Below are 16,434 nucleotides of genomic sequence, written 5' to 3'. Positions count from 1 at the left end.
GCTAAGATTATACTCTTAAGTACCTTGTTTCCAAAATTTCTAGCCATTCAATCCCATTTTTGGAACTGGTCAAGTTATCTAGCATGTCAGTTCTGCTCACTTGACTGTGGTAGGTTTTAAGGTCCCTAGAGTGTACCTGAGCACTGGTGAACTTAAGAGATAGTCAATGGGAGGACCCAAAGAAAAGAAGTGAGAAATTACAAGCCTGCTCTCTAAGTTTTACTCATCTAATACCCCAAACTCACCCCTTATAAGTCTCAAGGAGTAGACACAGTAATCATTCGAGACAGGCACAAATGAACCAGTTACAGGACTCAAGGACTCTAAGCACCGTCTTACTCTTCCACTTAAGGAAAGAGATAACAAGACATAAAAGATTCAGGAAAACAGCAAAACTGGCTCCAAGACATCATGCCCCATTCTAGACTGTTGCCAGAGGAAGAAATTCAGACGTACCTAATGCTTATTCTCTCAAGTCCCTACTTAGCAAATGTGAAGTTTATTCCAACAAACCACCTGGTCCGTTACAGCAGCTTTTAAAACAGGGGATGTTATAGACTACCAAGCAAGCACTCTGTTGAGTCAACTACTCAAGATGTGCTACTAGGTGACAATACAAAAATACAAAACGATTTTTTAAACACATCTTCTTTACCTATCCCTTAGCAATATGATGTGGTATAATATTTCTAAATAGAACGTATTAGATGAAATTTACTCATCACTAGTTTGTATGTGCAACTATTTATACAGCCTACTACCTATGTGGTTTCACTACAAATCCCATCATTTCAGTGCTACATTGGAAAGCAGTCACTGAGTTGTTTAACCAGTTAGAGTCATATACTCAAAGTCAACAACTACTTGTTTAGGTAATGGCCTAGATACCTATTAAATGAACAGGCCAGAATTCCCTCCACAGACTAGAGTACAGAATAGACTCTGTCCTTGTTCCCTGACAATTGTTACCACTTTCCTCAAGAAAAAGGTATCAATTCAGTATGTATTATGTACAGAGCAACACTGGGGTGCTGTGAAGAAAACAGAGAGGATTAAACCAAGGTCTGTGATGGCTAAGAGGTTACAATCTAATTAGCAAGACGTGATACAATCATAAAATGCACATACACTGGTTTATAATAATGTTTAAGTGCTAAATCAGAGGAAACTCAATGAAATTTAAATAACTAAGAGAAACTGAATTTTCAGTGAGTCAAGATTATTGTGGGCAGGGGTGACTGGAGAAGCCTTCTTGGAGGTGGGACCTCAGCTGGGTCCAGCAATATATTTTATAAGGTGCAGGGGGCAGCAGGTTTGTCTTTCAAATTATGTTTAGTTTGGCTTAATACTAAAATCTTTTTATATTACATTATTAAGCTGATTGAAAGTTTACCCTTTTAAGTTTGAGATTAAAATATGGTCCCTGAAGGGCTTCCCTGGTGGCACAGTGGTTGAGAGTCCGCCTGCTGATGCAGGGGACACGGGTTCGTGCCCCAGTCCGGGAGGATCCCACATGCTGCGGAGCGACTGGGCCCGTGAGCCATGGCAGCTGAGCCTGCGCGTCCGGAGCCTGTGCTCCGCAGTGGGAGAGGCCACGACAGTGAGAGGCCCGCGTACCCCAAAAAAAAAAAAAAAAAATATGGTCCCTGAAAAATCTTTCCCTCTCTCTATAGAAATTTTCTTGGCTATTTTGCTGTTTGAAGTTCAGAAGGTATAGATTTATAAGAGAGGGTAGGAAAGCACTAATTTGATGGTTTGCATAAGATCAAGTACTGTAGGAAATACCTAAAGCTTCAAACTCACATTTTCTACCAGTGTTGGCATGTTTCCAGGAGGATTGAATTCAGTGAGAAAACAGGAGAAACAATGTTTGTGTTTCAAAATAATTTAATCCCAACAAATCTGTGAATTAGTAACTATTATCCTAATCCTTCCAATGAGAAAACTGAGGTGCAGGGAAGTTATACAGCTAAGAATCAGCACAGCTAGGATTTGAAATCAGATGTATCTGATTCTAAAAACTCATCTCTTTCTACTATATGTGACTTGTTTCTAGGTAGCAGAAAGAATGGCTGCTCACTCCAGGCTGATGTGTTCAAATACAGCATAAAACAGGTATGTGTGTGTGTGTGTATGTCTGTGTGTATAAACCTAGCCAGAATTCCACCAACAGCTACCCTGAACTACATTAACTAAACTGGGTAACGTCTCTGAACACTAATCTCATGTCTAATGAAAATATTTCTATGGCAAATCAGTCCATTATGTATCATTCTATTCTTGAACTTCTACTTCATTGCTTAATACCTTATTTAAAACAGCCTTGTTCACTTACTGTTCCATAGGCAACTTTCATCTCCTCAAATTGGTAAGAAACACCTTGTAGACAAGGACATATTCTTCTTTAGAATCTGTAAAGTGCTCAATATGTTCCCATAGTATATATTCGATAAACATCGAATAATTAACAGTTGCTGAGCAACACACCTTTAATTTCTATAAAAAAAAATCTCCTTTCCAAAAGGATTCCTTCAACCACTTCTACTATTAGATAACTAACACTAAATTAAAATAAGTGGCTGCACTTAAAAAACATAATGGTTTTTTTTTTCTTTTTTACAAATTATACTAAGGTGAATATTGCTGCTCTTGTAGGATCTTACTTGTAATAAGACAAGGGTCAGAGATAAAGTGAGCCCTTACTTCCATGAAAGGAGCCAACAAAAATTACATAAACACTAAAAAGTGAATACAACTGCAATTCTGGAATATATGCCAACACACAAAAGAAGCTCCTTTCAATTTGTCGGATAAATGCCTACTCAACAAGCGTGACTTCCTAGAATATAGTCCATTTTATATTCTGTTTCCTTAATCTGCCACTAACTAGGACAATTAGAGAATGTTTTTGGACATTGAAATATATTTCTGTAATACACTGTTTAAAAAACTCTAAAATGTATTTTTTAAATGCACATCTAGCCCCTGCATACCATTTGCAAGTTTATAAACCTAAGTGGTAGGGGGTGGTAGCAGGAGGGGAGGTGGGGAAATGTGTGGCAGCAGAGAGAGAAGAGAAAAAGAAAGTTGTAGCTTCAGTAAATACACAGCCACTAACCTTGCTGCAGAGACACCAAGGTTACTGGAAACCTGCTAGCAGTAGCACTGCGAGGTTTGTGTGGAGCTGCCACTATAATCATTGGCTTCGCTGACCCTGTGATATATGTGGAAATTGGGGAGATTCTCCTGCTGGATCATGAAACTGCATCTGCATGCTAAATATCTAAAGGAAGGAGGAGACCTGGGGAATGGAAAAGAAGGGCAATCTCTGAACTATGTGGAATCCCAACTCCCCTGACAACAGTAAGACTCTGCTTGAACAGCTCTATCGAGCAAGTAAATGACATACACTAGGAATTGGTTGATTCATGTTTTAAAATCATCCCCTATGTGCTTTTTGCTCCTCACTCCGACAAGGGCATTATCACTTTAGAGCTGAAAATATATCAGCATTTAGGAATCTCCCCAAATTCACTGGGTAGCAGGAATTCCCCACACCAGTGCCCTGAAAAGGCAAGGTCGCTCTACAATCTACTTCAGCCAGAGAGGCAGATCGCCCAGCAGCCCTCTCACACTCACCCACGCCTACCCAGGGACAGGCTTTTCCCCAGCACTGGCTCCCTGCACAGTGCTGCATTAACATTTATGGGAGCTGCTGGGTGCAGAGGGCTTTTCCTGACAGACAAGGGCATCCAGAGATCTAATCCCTGCCAACAACTGCTTTGCAGGACTTTCTGCCCTTCTTAGACATGCCAGCAGGCAGCCAGGTTACTTAAATCTATTCTTTAACCTCTCCTAAAACTATATGTAGCCAGTTAAAAAGTATAACTACCTTCAACAAAATGCTCAAGAAAATTATGCATGGCTACAAGACAGCTTGATTTTAAGTAACTTACGCACATTAGCTTTTAAAAACCACAATTACTACCTGCATAAGACGCATGCTTCTAAGAGATCTATTGAGAAAACAGAGCCACATTTTCCCAAATTTGACAGTATTAATTTGATAAGATCTGAAAAAACAAAAGTAAGGAAAACAAAAGCCTATGTACTTCCTTTTAGTCAAATTCAAAGCAAGCAATCTCTCTCTCTCTCTCTCTCTCTCTGAATTAGGCATTCGCTTTTCACTGGTTCTGAAGAGGGAGAAGAAGTAAATATCTTAATGCAGCCCCTCACAGATCCAAGTAAATGGGCTATTCGACCTTGCGGCACAACATGAAGGGTTAAGCAAGGAGCTACATCATCCAACAGTGCCTGGTCTTCCCCTGGCTTCCCTTGGATCAAGCAGCAGGGTTAATTATGTGGAACAGCCAAAAAGGTACAGTAATTAGATATTGACTTTTGGGGGCTGGTAAATTTCAATAATGCCTATGGTTCTAGACTTCATAATAAGCTTCTATTTAACCTGCTTTTGAAACCAAAATCTCAAAGACACAGTAAAAGAATTTTTTTAAAAAAGAAAAGAAGAAAGAAAAAAACAATATTGCTTTTTTTTTTTTTAAACATTTGTAGTTAATTATGAAGACGATCCTTCCCACATGCATCTGATTTTAGGGACTTACATTTTGTTCTCCACCTCACTCCACTCCTGTGTTTTCCTTGGTATGATCTCTGCTCTCTCCCTTCCTCTGATAACACTTTGGATACTACAGCTCTCCCCATGCCCCTGCCCCAAAAGCCACTATTCATCCTGCAGTGTTTAACTTGACATATTTTTCCCTCAGCAGAAAATGGGCTAGAAATCCCAACACTGTTCCACTAACCAAGCTCTCCTAGGGAAGAAGAGAGTGTTCACACAGTACACGCAAAAGTCTCTCAGATGCCAAAGACAGGCCCAAAGTAGTGGCATGCGGCAATTCCATATCTGAGTCCAAAACACACTCCTTCAAGGAGTCACTAGTTGGCGTTTATCATACCTTTGGTCCTAAATAATATTCTAAAATGAATAGCATCACACTTGATTTGGACATGAGGGTAGGGGGGAAGGAACGGAAGGGAATGAAAAACCATAATCTAATCCTTCGAAATATCTAGAGGTCTCACTAGATGCACCCAGATGGCATATCTTTGTCAGGTAATAAAATCCAACTTGAAAACAATCTACACAATGACATTCTCTAGCCAAGGTGGAGCACGAGCAATGCAGTGGTTTCATTTAAACTATTCGGTGAGGTACTTAGGGTGGATATTGATTATGCTTAAAGTACATTCAGCAAAATTCAAACCACTTGAGGTACTGTTTCCTTTTTTTTCGTCTGGGAATTCCCTTCACACTTTCCTGTAGAACTATAGGCTACAAATTACTCAGGTTTGCCATAGCGGAAGAAGGGTCCAGTGAGAGACACCACCAGTCACAAACATTTCTAAATTCTCTGGATTCTTGATCATTTATCTTTTGATAAATGGGCTAGTCCCTGATATACTACTGTAGGATGTTGGCTCATGGTTAGACAGCTACACTAGAATCACAATAACCTCTGTTGTTCCTGGCTTTGCTAACTACCAGCCAAGATACAAATAAAGCATGAGTCCTACATATAAGGGACTTAAAAACTAGTAATGGGGCTTCCCTGGTGGCGCAGTGGTTGAGGGTCTGCCTGCCAATGCAGGGGACACGGGTTCGAGCCCTGGTCTGGGAGGATTCCACGTGCCACGGAGCAGCTGGGCCCGTGGGCCGCAACTACTGAGCCTGCGCGTCTGGAGCTTGCACTCCGTAACAAGAGAGGCCGCGACGGTGAGAGGCCCGTGCACCGCGATGAAGAGCGGCCCCCGCTCGCCGCAACTAGAGAAAGAACTCGCACAGAAACGAAGACCCAACACAGCCAAAAATAACTAAATAAATAAAATTTAAAACTAGTAAGGGAAACTAGACACATCCTTGCAACGTTAAATAAGAAAACGAAAGTTAAAACTGGGTTCCTTAGAAGAGGTAGAAATTCAGTTAGACTTTTAAAAATAGGTAGGATTTAGAGACAGAATAAAGAACATTTGGGAGTGTACGGGCTAAGGAATACATATGGTATGAAGGTGAGAATGTACCAGGCACACTATAAGTGGAAATGGACCAGTTCAAGTACTGCTACACCTCTATAACCACTTCACAATGGAGATTTAAACTGAGAAGGCATATGCATTCTTCTGTATTGCCAATTCTTGAGCTCCTCCCACTGGATGTGTGGTTAGGGTATATTTTGTGGAATCAGCAATGGTGAAGAACGGATCCAGGACAGAGTACGGAGAATCATGATCCAAGGACTACAGAGAGGAGTCTGTAGTCCTGGCAATACCCACTGGTTTCCCTCATGGAAGTGACCCCCCACTCTGATGAGAGTGAAAAGGAGTTTCCCCTTTTTGTGGCCTCTGCATGACCACAGGTCACAGTGTCCTCATTTCATTAGAACTGACCATTTGGATCATCTACAGATCCTCTCACTAAAATGGGTTCCAGGATCACTGGCCCTTCGGCCAAGCCACAAAGACTTTAACTATATCAGAGCAACCACAGGAAGGAAAAAAAAAAAAGAAAGGAACTGACATGAAAAGCAGATAGCTATTTTTCTAAAGTATGTTTGGGAACTAAGCAACTTGCCTTTCTCATCCTTCCCTAAGAATTAGCTCAGGTTAAGCTTTCACACTTAAGTCTCAATCAATTCCCAGAAAAACAAAACATCTGCTTCTAGTACAACCACACAACCATCTGTTTCTGAAAACAGACATACACACCCCAACTCCCAAAGCCTTGTTTTAATCAAAAATGGAATGAATGGATGATGTTTCACACACAGTATACTTTGTGTATATTTTGTCTTTGAGAATACAACCTAAAACTTGGCTGGTCTTAAGATGAATTTAACCCCACAATTCATTTAAAATTGTTAAATCTAAGAAACTGAAGAGGCTGTATCAAAAAGCAAAGCGTCAGCAGCAAAAAGTAACACATGGGGAGAAATTTTAAAAGCTGGCAGCCCAGACTGAGGATATGATCAGTTTATACATCTAAACAAAGAGGTCCCTACTGGCTCCAAGTAGCCTCAGCCTCAACAACTTCTTATCCTCAAACTCCTTGCCTGACAAATTCAAACCATCAAATCTTTCCTGATTACCAATAACAAGACACCAAATTCTACAGCAAAAAGCTCTCTATCTAACATTCCCTCCATAGTATCACCCGCCTTCACCCCATTCCAGTGTTCCAATTCTTAAAATTAAATTAAGATGGCAAAAATATCCAGAAATAAATGAATAAACTATTCATTGAATTACTATCTCTACGTGCCTGTCAGACCCATTAAATGGGCATCACAATATCACCAAATTAAAAAAACATTCTGGGGACTTCCCTGGTGGCACAGTCGTTAAGAATCTGCCTGGGGCTTCCCTGGTGGCACAGTGGTTGAGAATCTGCCTGCTAATGCAGGGGACACAGGTTTGAGCCCTGGTCTGGGAGGATCCCACATGCCATGGAGCAACTAGGCCCGTGAGCCACAACTACTGAGCCTGCATGTCTGGAGCCTGTGCTCCGCAACAAGAGAGGCCGCGATAGTGAGAGGCCCGCGCACTGCGATGAAGAGTGGACCCCGCTTGCCACAACTAGAGAAAGCCCTCACACAGAAACGAAGACCCAACACAGGAAAAATAAATTAATTAATTAATAAACTCCTACTCCCAACATCAAAAAAAACAAACAAAAAAACTGCCTGCCAATGCAGGGGGCGCGGGTTCGAGCCCTGGTCCAGGAAGATCCTACATGCTGCGGAGCAACTAAGCCCGTGTGCCACAACTACTGAACCTGCACTCTGCAGCTCGTAAGCCACAACTACTGAGCCCGCATGCCACAACTACTGAAGCCTGTGCACCTAGAGCTCGTGCTCCACACAAAGGGAAGCCACCGCAATGAGAAGCCCGCACACCACAACGAAAAGTAGCTCCTGCTCGCCGCCAACTAGAGAAAGCCTGTGTGCAGCAACGAAGACCCAACGCAGCCAAAAATAAATAAATAAACATATTTATTTATTTTTAAAAAAACCCTCTATTTTCCTTCAAAATTTAGAGGTCATTTCTCCAATATTTAGTAGACTTCACTGTTGAGAAGCTTGAGCTTTGATTTCTGATCTTTTGTAGTAAAACCTGTTTTTCTCTTGATTCTGTACGATTTTCTTTTTTAAAATCATTACTACGAAATTTAAGAGGTCCTTTGATGTGGATCTCAATATGCTTGGCAATTGTTGGATTATTTCAATATAGAAACTCGTATTTCAGTTATGGAAAGTTTCTTGGAATGGCTTCTTTGATGATTTCTTCTCCTCCATTTCTACTATTCTCTATTTCTGGAACTCCTATTACTTGAACCTCTTTTGGTTATTGAACCTCTTGGACGGGTCCTCTAATTTTCTTACTCTTCTCTCCTAAATTATATTTCTTTCTTTTAGTTCTAGTTTCTTGGTCACTTCAAAACTTTTATGGAATACTCTGTTATGTTTTTAATTTCTAAAATCTGTTTGGTTTTCTGAAAGTTCCTTTTTTAGAGCACCCTATACTGGATGAATTACTTTTTTTCTGAGGATTATTAGTGATATATTAAATTTTTTTTTCCTTCTTCCTGCATAAGCTCTGTTTCCTTTAAGTTGCTGTTTCCTATTTGCTTTGGCTTTGCTCATATTAAAATTGTTTCTCAAATATCTAGTGATCTTTCACTGATTCCTCATATTTAGGAGTGGGGAGTGATGGCTAAAAAGCTGATTGGAAACTTTATGCAAATAGTGGTCTTCACTGCAAAAGTGATCTGGTTGTGCTATTTCCCTGGGGATACCCAAATGATTAGTATCTTTAAGTCTTTTCTTTCAGATTATGTCAGGTTCTCCAGAGAAAATTACCAATCTCTTACTTTGAAGGTAAAAGCTTGTCTGCCAATGTTCTCAGACAAATGAGGGAAGCAGGCTAGAAATACCAATATTCAATACATCAATTTCCATTTATTCCTCCTCTTTCAGTACATTACCCATGCCCTCATGGCGTCTGGGGTTCCTCATTCCAGAAAATCTGTTTCATTTTTTGGGGGGGATTGAATTTTCAGTTTTATTCCAGGATGGGGGAAGAGAATCTGGGGGACTAAGTACCATGTAAAGAGATTTTCAATGAATCCTTCAACTAATTTCTCCTGTTGTCTCATTCCCATTTCACAAAGGTATTGGAAGATGTTTCAGGGTAAGCCAGGTTCCTTTTCAATTTACACCATTACTAATTTCAGGATTCAGTAAAGAAGTACTCATTCTTCTTCTCTTCAGATTTCTAAATCTAAAATTTCCAGTCCCTTCCATTTCCCTCCCCTTTCCTTTGTCTTTTGTTCCCATTGTGGATTTATGCCTAAAAAAACAAAAACCTTTGTTATTTTAGTGGAGTTTTGAGAAAGAGTGAAGGTAAATCTGTGTTCAATGAACCATCTGACTAGAGTTAACGATATACAGTAGTCCCCCCTTATCTGCAGGGTATATGTTCCAAGACCCCCAGTGGATGCCTGAAAACTGTGGATACGACCGAACCCTAGATATACTATGCTCTTTCCCATACATACGTACCTATGATGAGGTTTAATTTATAAATTAGGCACAGTAAGAGAATATCCAAATTTCCAGCATCACTACTCTTGTGCTTTGGGACATTATTAAGTAAAATAAGGGTTACTTGAACACAAGCACTATGATACCAAGACAGTCCATCTGATAACCTAGATGGCTATTAAATGACTAATGAGAGAGATATGCTGGACAAAGGGATGATTCACATCCTGGACAGGACAGAGCAGGATGGCAAGCACACTACTCAGAACAGCTCACAATTTAAGAATTATGAATTGTTTATTTCTGGAATTTTTCATTTAATATTTTCTGACCGTGACTGACCATGGGTAACTGAAACTGCAGAAAGCAAAACCATGAATAAGGGTATACTTAGAAGATAGTTGTTAACAGAATACATCCCAAGAGTTCTCACCAAAAAGAGAATTTTCTTCTTCTTTTCTTTTTACTGTATCTATATGAAATGATGGATGTTAACCAAACCTACTGTGATAATCATTTCACAATATATGTAAATCAAACTGTACATCATGCTCTACACCTTACATTTATACAGTGATGTATGTCAATTATTTCTCAATAAAGCTGGAAAAAAAATCTACCATCTTTAATTGGAAGCACCCACATTTATTTAGATCATATCTGAAATCCAATACTAAAATCCAGGGGCAGATCAAGCCACAAAATTCTAAAAAGCTATCTTGGTGATAATAGTAACAGTAAAGTTAAGGTACACTGTCTACTATACTTTCCCCCAGCCTTTAAAATTTGCCACAAAGCTGAAAAAGAAAAAAGTATAATATTCTAATAACCATTAGGTGTTGATGGCCAATGGTATCTGGAAGGTCAACTTCAAGGTTTTGCGATGTTTGTTATTGTTTTAAAGAATGATAAGAGTAATGCAGGTGGCACTCATTGAAATGCATTAGCATATGCTAAATGACACACCCACAGGCACACCAGGACAGTTCCAAGGCTAACCATAAAAGGCCAAAAAGTGGGCGGTGGTCCATATCCTGGAAATCCCCACCCCTCCTCCAAAATAGTTGGAATAATCCTCCCACTTGTTGGTCTATGAAATTACCCATCCCATAAAAACTAACCACCCCGTATTTTGGGGCCACTCTTGACTTTTGAGATGGACTGCATTCTGTCTATGGAATGTGTATCTCTCTAAATAAATCCACGTCTTACCTATCAAAAAAAAAAAAAAGAGTAATGGAGGTGGGGAGACATAGGGATGGACTTGAGGAGAAGCAAATCACTTCTTTTCAAAAGTTATTTTTCTAAATGTTTTCCACTGGGTACCATTTTCCTTACTGTCTTTAAGTTTCATAAAGAAAATCTATTTTGTCCCACCCCTCAGGCTCCTTTTGGGTGGCAGGGCTGGTTGGGTCTCTCCTGTGCTGAGGCTGCTGGCTTTTGCTTTACTCCCAGCCTCACTGGCTCTGCTGGCAGAGTCCCTGCTGACAGCCAGATTCCTAGACCCTGGGCTGCTACATTCCATATATAGGAATTTTACTCCCTGGAGTTATGCAGTACAGAGTTTGAAGGACTGTATGAATTGGTCCTTCCCAGAAATAAGCAGCTAAACATTTACTATTTTGGAGTTTAAAGCATGCCATCATCGAAGTTTCAAAAAAGGACTTGTATCATTTTGTCACTTTCTATTCTGTTTATTTTCTCTCCGATGATAGGTTTAAAAATAGCAAGATCAAATTAAGCTACTTTTGGAGATCCTTTTGGACTTGATCTTCTTCCAGAACTTCATTGATGAACTACTCACTTGGGGGAAAATTTTGATTCCCCAAAGAGTGACACAATCAGCAGTAAAACAAATATCAAGAGTTTAAAGCTGTTGAGATCACTATGAAACCCTCCAAAACCTCTGAACCTTACCTGGGAGAATTGTCACTTCTGAATTATTAGTTACATGTATTTTATTACAGTTGGTACAGAAAACTACAATTTGGTGGAACCATCTAGTCTTGGAGCTTTGGGACCCTAGAATAGCCAGGAATTATCCACAAGGGAGACCCAGCCCCCGAGATGACAGTGGCTCTAGTTTTTACCCTGAGAGGTTCTTTGGTCAGTGTCCTTTGGTCATAGAAACTCACATGAAACAAGTGCACTCAGCTTCAGTTAGTGTACTAGTATTAGCCCTATCTTGGTACACACCTGATTCAAAGGATGAGAATGATGAGACTACTGATGACTTAGTACCAACTATTTTGGATAAAGATCATATATATAACCTGAAGCAGAAAAGAAAGAGGAGTAAAATGTTCTTTTGTGAAGATAATACAGAAATTAGTGAAGATTTACACACTAAATTTCTTAGGTGTCTACTAAAAATAAGAGTTGTTAATTATGAAAATTTAAGTATTTATAAAGAAGTTAAAAAATAAACTGCTCCAAAGAAGGAAGGAAGGAAAGAAAGGGAGGGAGGGAGAGAGGAAGGGAGGGAGGGAGGAAAGAAGGAAGAAATCTATCTTAACTAATGAACAGATGAAACTTTTGAAAGTTTCTTAATACATATATTACACTAACCCTTCACCAGGCAAAGAAAATTCTATGATGGAACAGTATTCTAAGAAAGTAAGCTTAGGGGTGCATGGAACAAGGAAAATCTGGGGTCACTTTCCCTCAGGACTTGGGCTTCTATCACCAGTGTAAATCAAACATCTAGTGGCCTCTAAGTTATGAAAGACAACTAAGTAAAGAATGGATGGGGGATTGGAGGATTCCCTTATAACATGTGCCCAACTTTGATTGTTATTTCTCTTGTCTACCACATCTGGCATGTGACTGTCAGGTAACAAGTGTTGGTCTAGATAATGACTACACAAAACTTGCATGCCATGAAGAAATGAGAATATAAGCAGCCCAGCAGATTTTCTTCTCATAAACTAGTTTAAAACCATGAATGAAATCACAGTACTGCTCAAGTAAAACAATTCTCGTTTCACTAGAACACCATACTGAGAGTCAAGAGAAGATTCTTCCCCCGCGTCACTCACCAAATTAGGAAATCACAGAGAAGAATATTTTCCCCACAAATCTGCTCTCTCCCTTGTACTCCTCCTTTCAGAAAATGGTACTATCATTTAGTTGTTGAAATTATAAACTTGGCTATCATTCTTAACTCCTTCCTCCCACCTTCCTTCCTTCAGTCACCAAAAACTGTGAGTTCTAGCTTTTATATAGCTGTTAAATCCATCTGTTTCTATATCTCCAAGTCCCTGCCTCCCATCTATCCTACACAACATAACCAAAATTATCTTTCTAAAATGCTAATCTTTTCATGTCACCCTCTTGCTTAAAACCCATTTCACTAGCTTTAAGAATTTTTAAAAGTGCAAATATTTAAGGGGAAGAACAAAAGCAGTAACAGATTTCCAAGAGTTCACTGTCATGAGTATATACTTGGGAAAGGGCCAAAAGAAAAGATATGGATTAGTAAAATGCCAGGAGGAAAGAGGGGAGCAGCAGTGGGGGGCCAGGCTGTGATTAAAGCCAATGCTAAAATTAAAGGCAGCATAAAAACTATTTTTAAAAATGAGTAAATTGCCTTTGTGGCACATTAAAATTGTAATGTTACTTCACACAATAACTTAGATTTTTCAATTCAATAAATATTTAATAGAGCTTCTACTACATGGAAGGCTTTGGGTTATCCACTTATTTGCAATAAGCCACCATTCCAAAGACTTGCCACAATTCCACTTCCCCCATAGCCTACCCACAAGATAACACCTTCTCTGACTTCACTTAAAAACAGAGTTACAAAGTATTTATGGATGGAATAATATGATGTCTGTAATTTGATTTAAAATAATTCTGGGAAGGGAGCTAGTGGGGGGAGGGGAAAGATATAACAAGATTAGCAAAATGTTCATATGCTGAAGTTGAATAATGGGTACGTTGGGGTTCATGGATTAATTATATTATTCTCCTCACCTTGTGTATTTTGAAATTTTTCTATGATAAGAAGTAAAACTAAACCAAAAAATATTAAAAGAAAAAGTGACCCTAGTGCTAAAACACAATGCCTTTTTCATTCAGCAAGGTTTCATACAGGATAGGTAGGTAGATTTTCATATTTCAGGCATTGCTTTGATATGATTTTGAACCACAGTTAGAAAGGTTATTCTTTCAAATTCAATTGTGTAACATAAAGACTTATACCAAAAATTAAAGAGAAAGTGTATGAGAAATCAAAGTTTATTTTCTTAGGTAACAGCTTCTGCAACTGACATATAGAAAACACATTTGCTTTAAGAAAGCCTGAGCAGTGGGCTTTCCCTGTGGCGCAGTGGTTAGGAATCTGCCTGTCAATGCAGGGGACACAGGTTCGAGCCCTGGTCCAGAAAGATTCCACGTGTCGCAGGGCAGCTAAGCCCGTGTGTCAAAACTACTGAGCCTTCACTCTAGAGCCCGTGAGCCAGAACTATTGAACCCGCGTGCCACAGCTACTGAAGCCTGCACGCCTAGAGCCCGTGGCTCTGCAACAAGAGAAGCCACTGCAATAAGAAGCCTGCGCACTGCAACGAAGAGTAGCCCCCACTCACCCCAACTAGAGAAAGCCCGCGTGCAGCAAGACCCAACACGGGCAAAAAAAAAACAAAAAAAAACCGAGTAGCACCATACTTGCATTCTTTTGTTCCTCGATCCATTACAGAAAAAAATTTTTTCTTAAAGTTAGTATCTATTTCACAAATACTTGATTTTAAGTAATCCTGGTTGATATTATAGGATAGGCTATAGGGCGTTTTGTACTTCCAATACTGAAGTTTCTATGAATGTGATCATGCTGTTCTCTTTATCTCTAAAACTACCCTTGGTGTTGGTTATAATGCCCTACAGCAGCAGTGGGGTGGGGGGAGGGAGCATGGTTCAGGCAGTAATGTGAGCGATGGGGAGCAATAGGGAGCAGCAGATGAAGCTTCGCTCACTTGCCCGCCACTCACCTCTTGCTGTGCAGCCCGGTTCCCAACAGGACCGGTACCAATCTGGGGCCCAGGGGTTGGGGACCCTTGGCCTACAGCAGGGTTTCTTAACTTCAGTACTACTGACATTTTGGGCTGGATAATTCTTTGTTGTAGGGGGCTGTCCTGTGCATTGTAGTATGTTTAGAAGCAGCCTTGGTCTCTAGCCACTGATGCCAGAATCAATGCTGCCCCCAATCAGTTTCTGACAATGAAAAATGTCTCCAAATATCTCCGGGGTCGGGGCGGGGGCGGCGAAATTACCTCCTCTTGAGAACCACTGCCCTCCAGCAATTAGACAATATAATTTTTGCTTACTTAAAAAATACCCGGGACTTCCCCAGTGGTGCAGTGGATAAGGATCCACCTGCCAATGCAGGGGACACGGGTTTGATTCCTGGTCCGGGAAGATCTCACATGCCATGGAACAACTAAGCCCATGCGCCACAACTACTGAGCCCGTGTGCCACAACTACTGAAACCTGTGCACCTAGAGCCCGCGCTCCGCAACAAGAGAAGCCACTGCAAGGAGAAGTCTGTGCACAGCAATGAAGAGTAGACCCTGCTCGCCACAACTAGAGAAAGCCCCATGCAGCAACAAAGACCCAATACAGCCAAAAATAAATAAAAATAAATCTTAAAAAAAAATACCCTTACTTCATAAATACATTTTCCTAATCTAATACAGTAAGACACCCTGGAGTGTGTGTATATGTTGCCATCATTACTTACAGGAACAGCTTCCTAGTCGCAGAATCATAGAAGTGTCTTGATCTAGTTTGATGTTCTCAATACGGACCACAGCCCAAATCTGTGGCTGTATTCAAGAATTTAGGAGTTTTCTATAAAACGTTTAAAATTTTCTGCGTTTACCACTGATGATCTTTGAAAATTTGGGTCATCTGACTGAATACTTTATAATTAAGTGTTGCCAGGATATTTGTGCCCATATTTGTATTTACCAACACAGGAAATCATCAGTTTCCCTCACTATCCTAGGCTAATGAGAAAAGTAGAGAGGCAGGCAATACAGTTGAGCCAGTGAAGGCCAAATGATATCATGATACACTAAATCAAAGACTTATAATAGTTTTAATAAAAACAATTAAAGAATTAAATTATCATCTCATGCACTGTAGTCTAGGTAGCCCAATGCAAAAGAACCTATAGTGTAGCAAGGAATAACATATTCACATGGGAAGCAGCATTTTAGTTTCGGCAAACCATTATCATTCATCATGCTGATGTTGTTAATACACTGGTTTTGTAGTTTTGTTTGTACTACACTTGTTTTGGCTTTGTAGCTCTACATGGATGTAACAGAGGGAACTTCTATTTAGCTTCATGTTTGTCTACACTAAAGCTGAGTACATAATTAAAAACAACAACAATATAGTTTAAGAGTTTGAATATTCCTTTGAAAGGATCTGCACAATACTCAAATTTGAAAATTGCAGATCTAGTCCACTGTCTTCATTTTACTCAGAAGAAACTATAGTCCAGTGGTATTAGTAACTTGTCCAAAAATCACACACCTAATCACTGGCAAAGAGAGCATTACAACTATAGGTCATTTCATGCACCAATTGTTATTGTATACCTCAGTGTCCTGTTTAAACAACATACTTAAGTAAACATAACTGGAAGTTTTTTCTTTTCACATACCACATTCTAAATTGAACTTATAAACAGTGAAATAACTCAGTATTAGAGATACAGTATAAACAGACTATAGCAATACATTATTTTACATGTATTTGCCTACAAAATAAGACTGAGCTATCATTCTATTAAAAAATAAAAAAGAGTAT

At 39.7% G+C, this 16,434-nt stretch overlaps 1 protein-coding gene and 1 pseudogene across 2 annotated transcripts in view; one reads left to right on the top strand and one right to left on the bottom strand.

The window, feature by feature from the left end:
• Positions 1-16,434, bottom strand: part of MCU (mitochondrial calcium uniporter) — a 223,406-nt gene that overhangs the window by 113,927 nt on the left and 93,045 nt on the right. The window lies entirely within an intron of this gene.
• LOC309798643 (glycoprotein endo-alpha-1,2-mannosidase-like) lies at positions 4,596-14,547 on the top strand (annotated as a pseudogene). The gene is made up of 2 exons: positions 4,596-11,404; positions 11,526-14,547. The product of its transcript is annotated as a glycoprotein endo-alpha-1,2-mannosidase-like (transcript).

This window comes from Mesoplodon mirus (genome assembly GCF_964341445.2).
Source record: "Mesoplodon mirus genome assembly, chromosome: 2".
Classification (NCBI taxonomy): Eukaryota; Metazoa; Chordata; class Mammalia; order Artiodactyla; family Ziphiidae; genus Mesoplodon; species Mesoplodon mirus.
The sequence above is the reverse complement of the archived record's forward strand: the minus strand, read 5'-3'. Positions and strand labels throughout refer to the sequence as shown.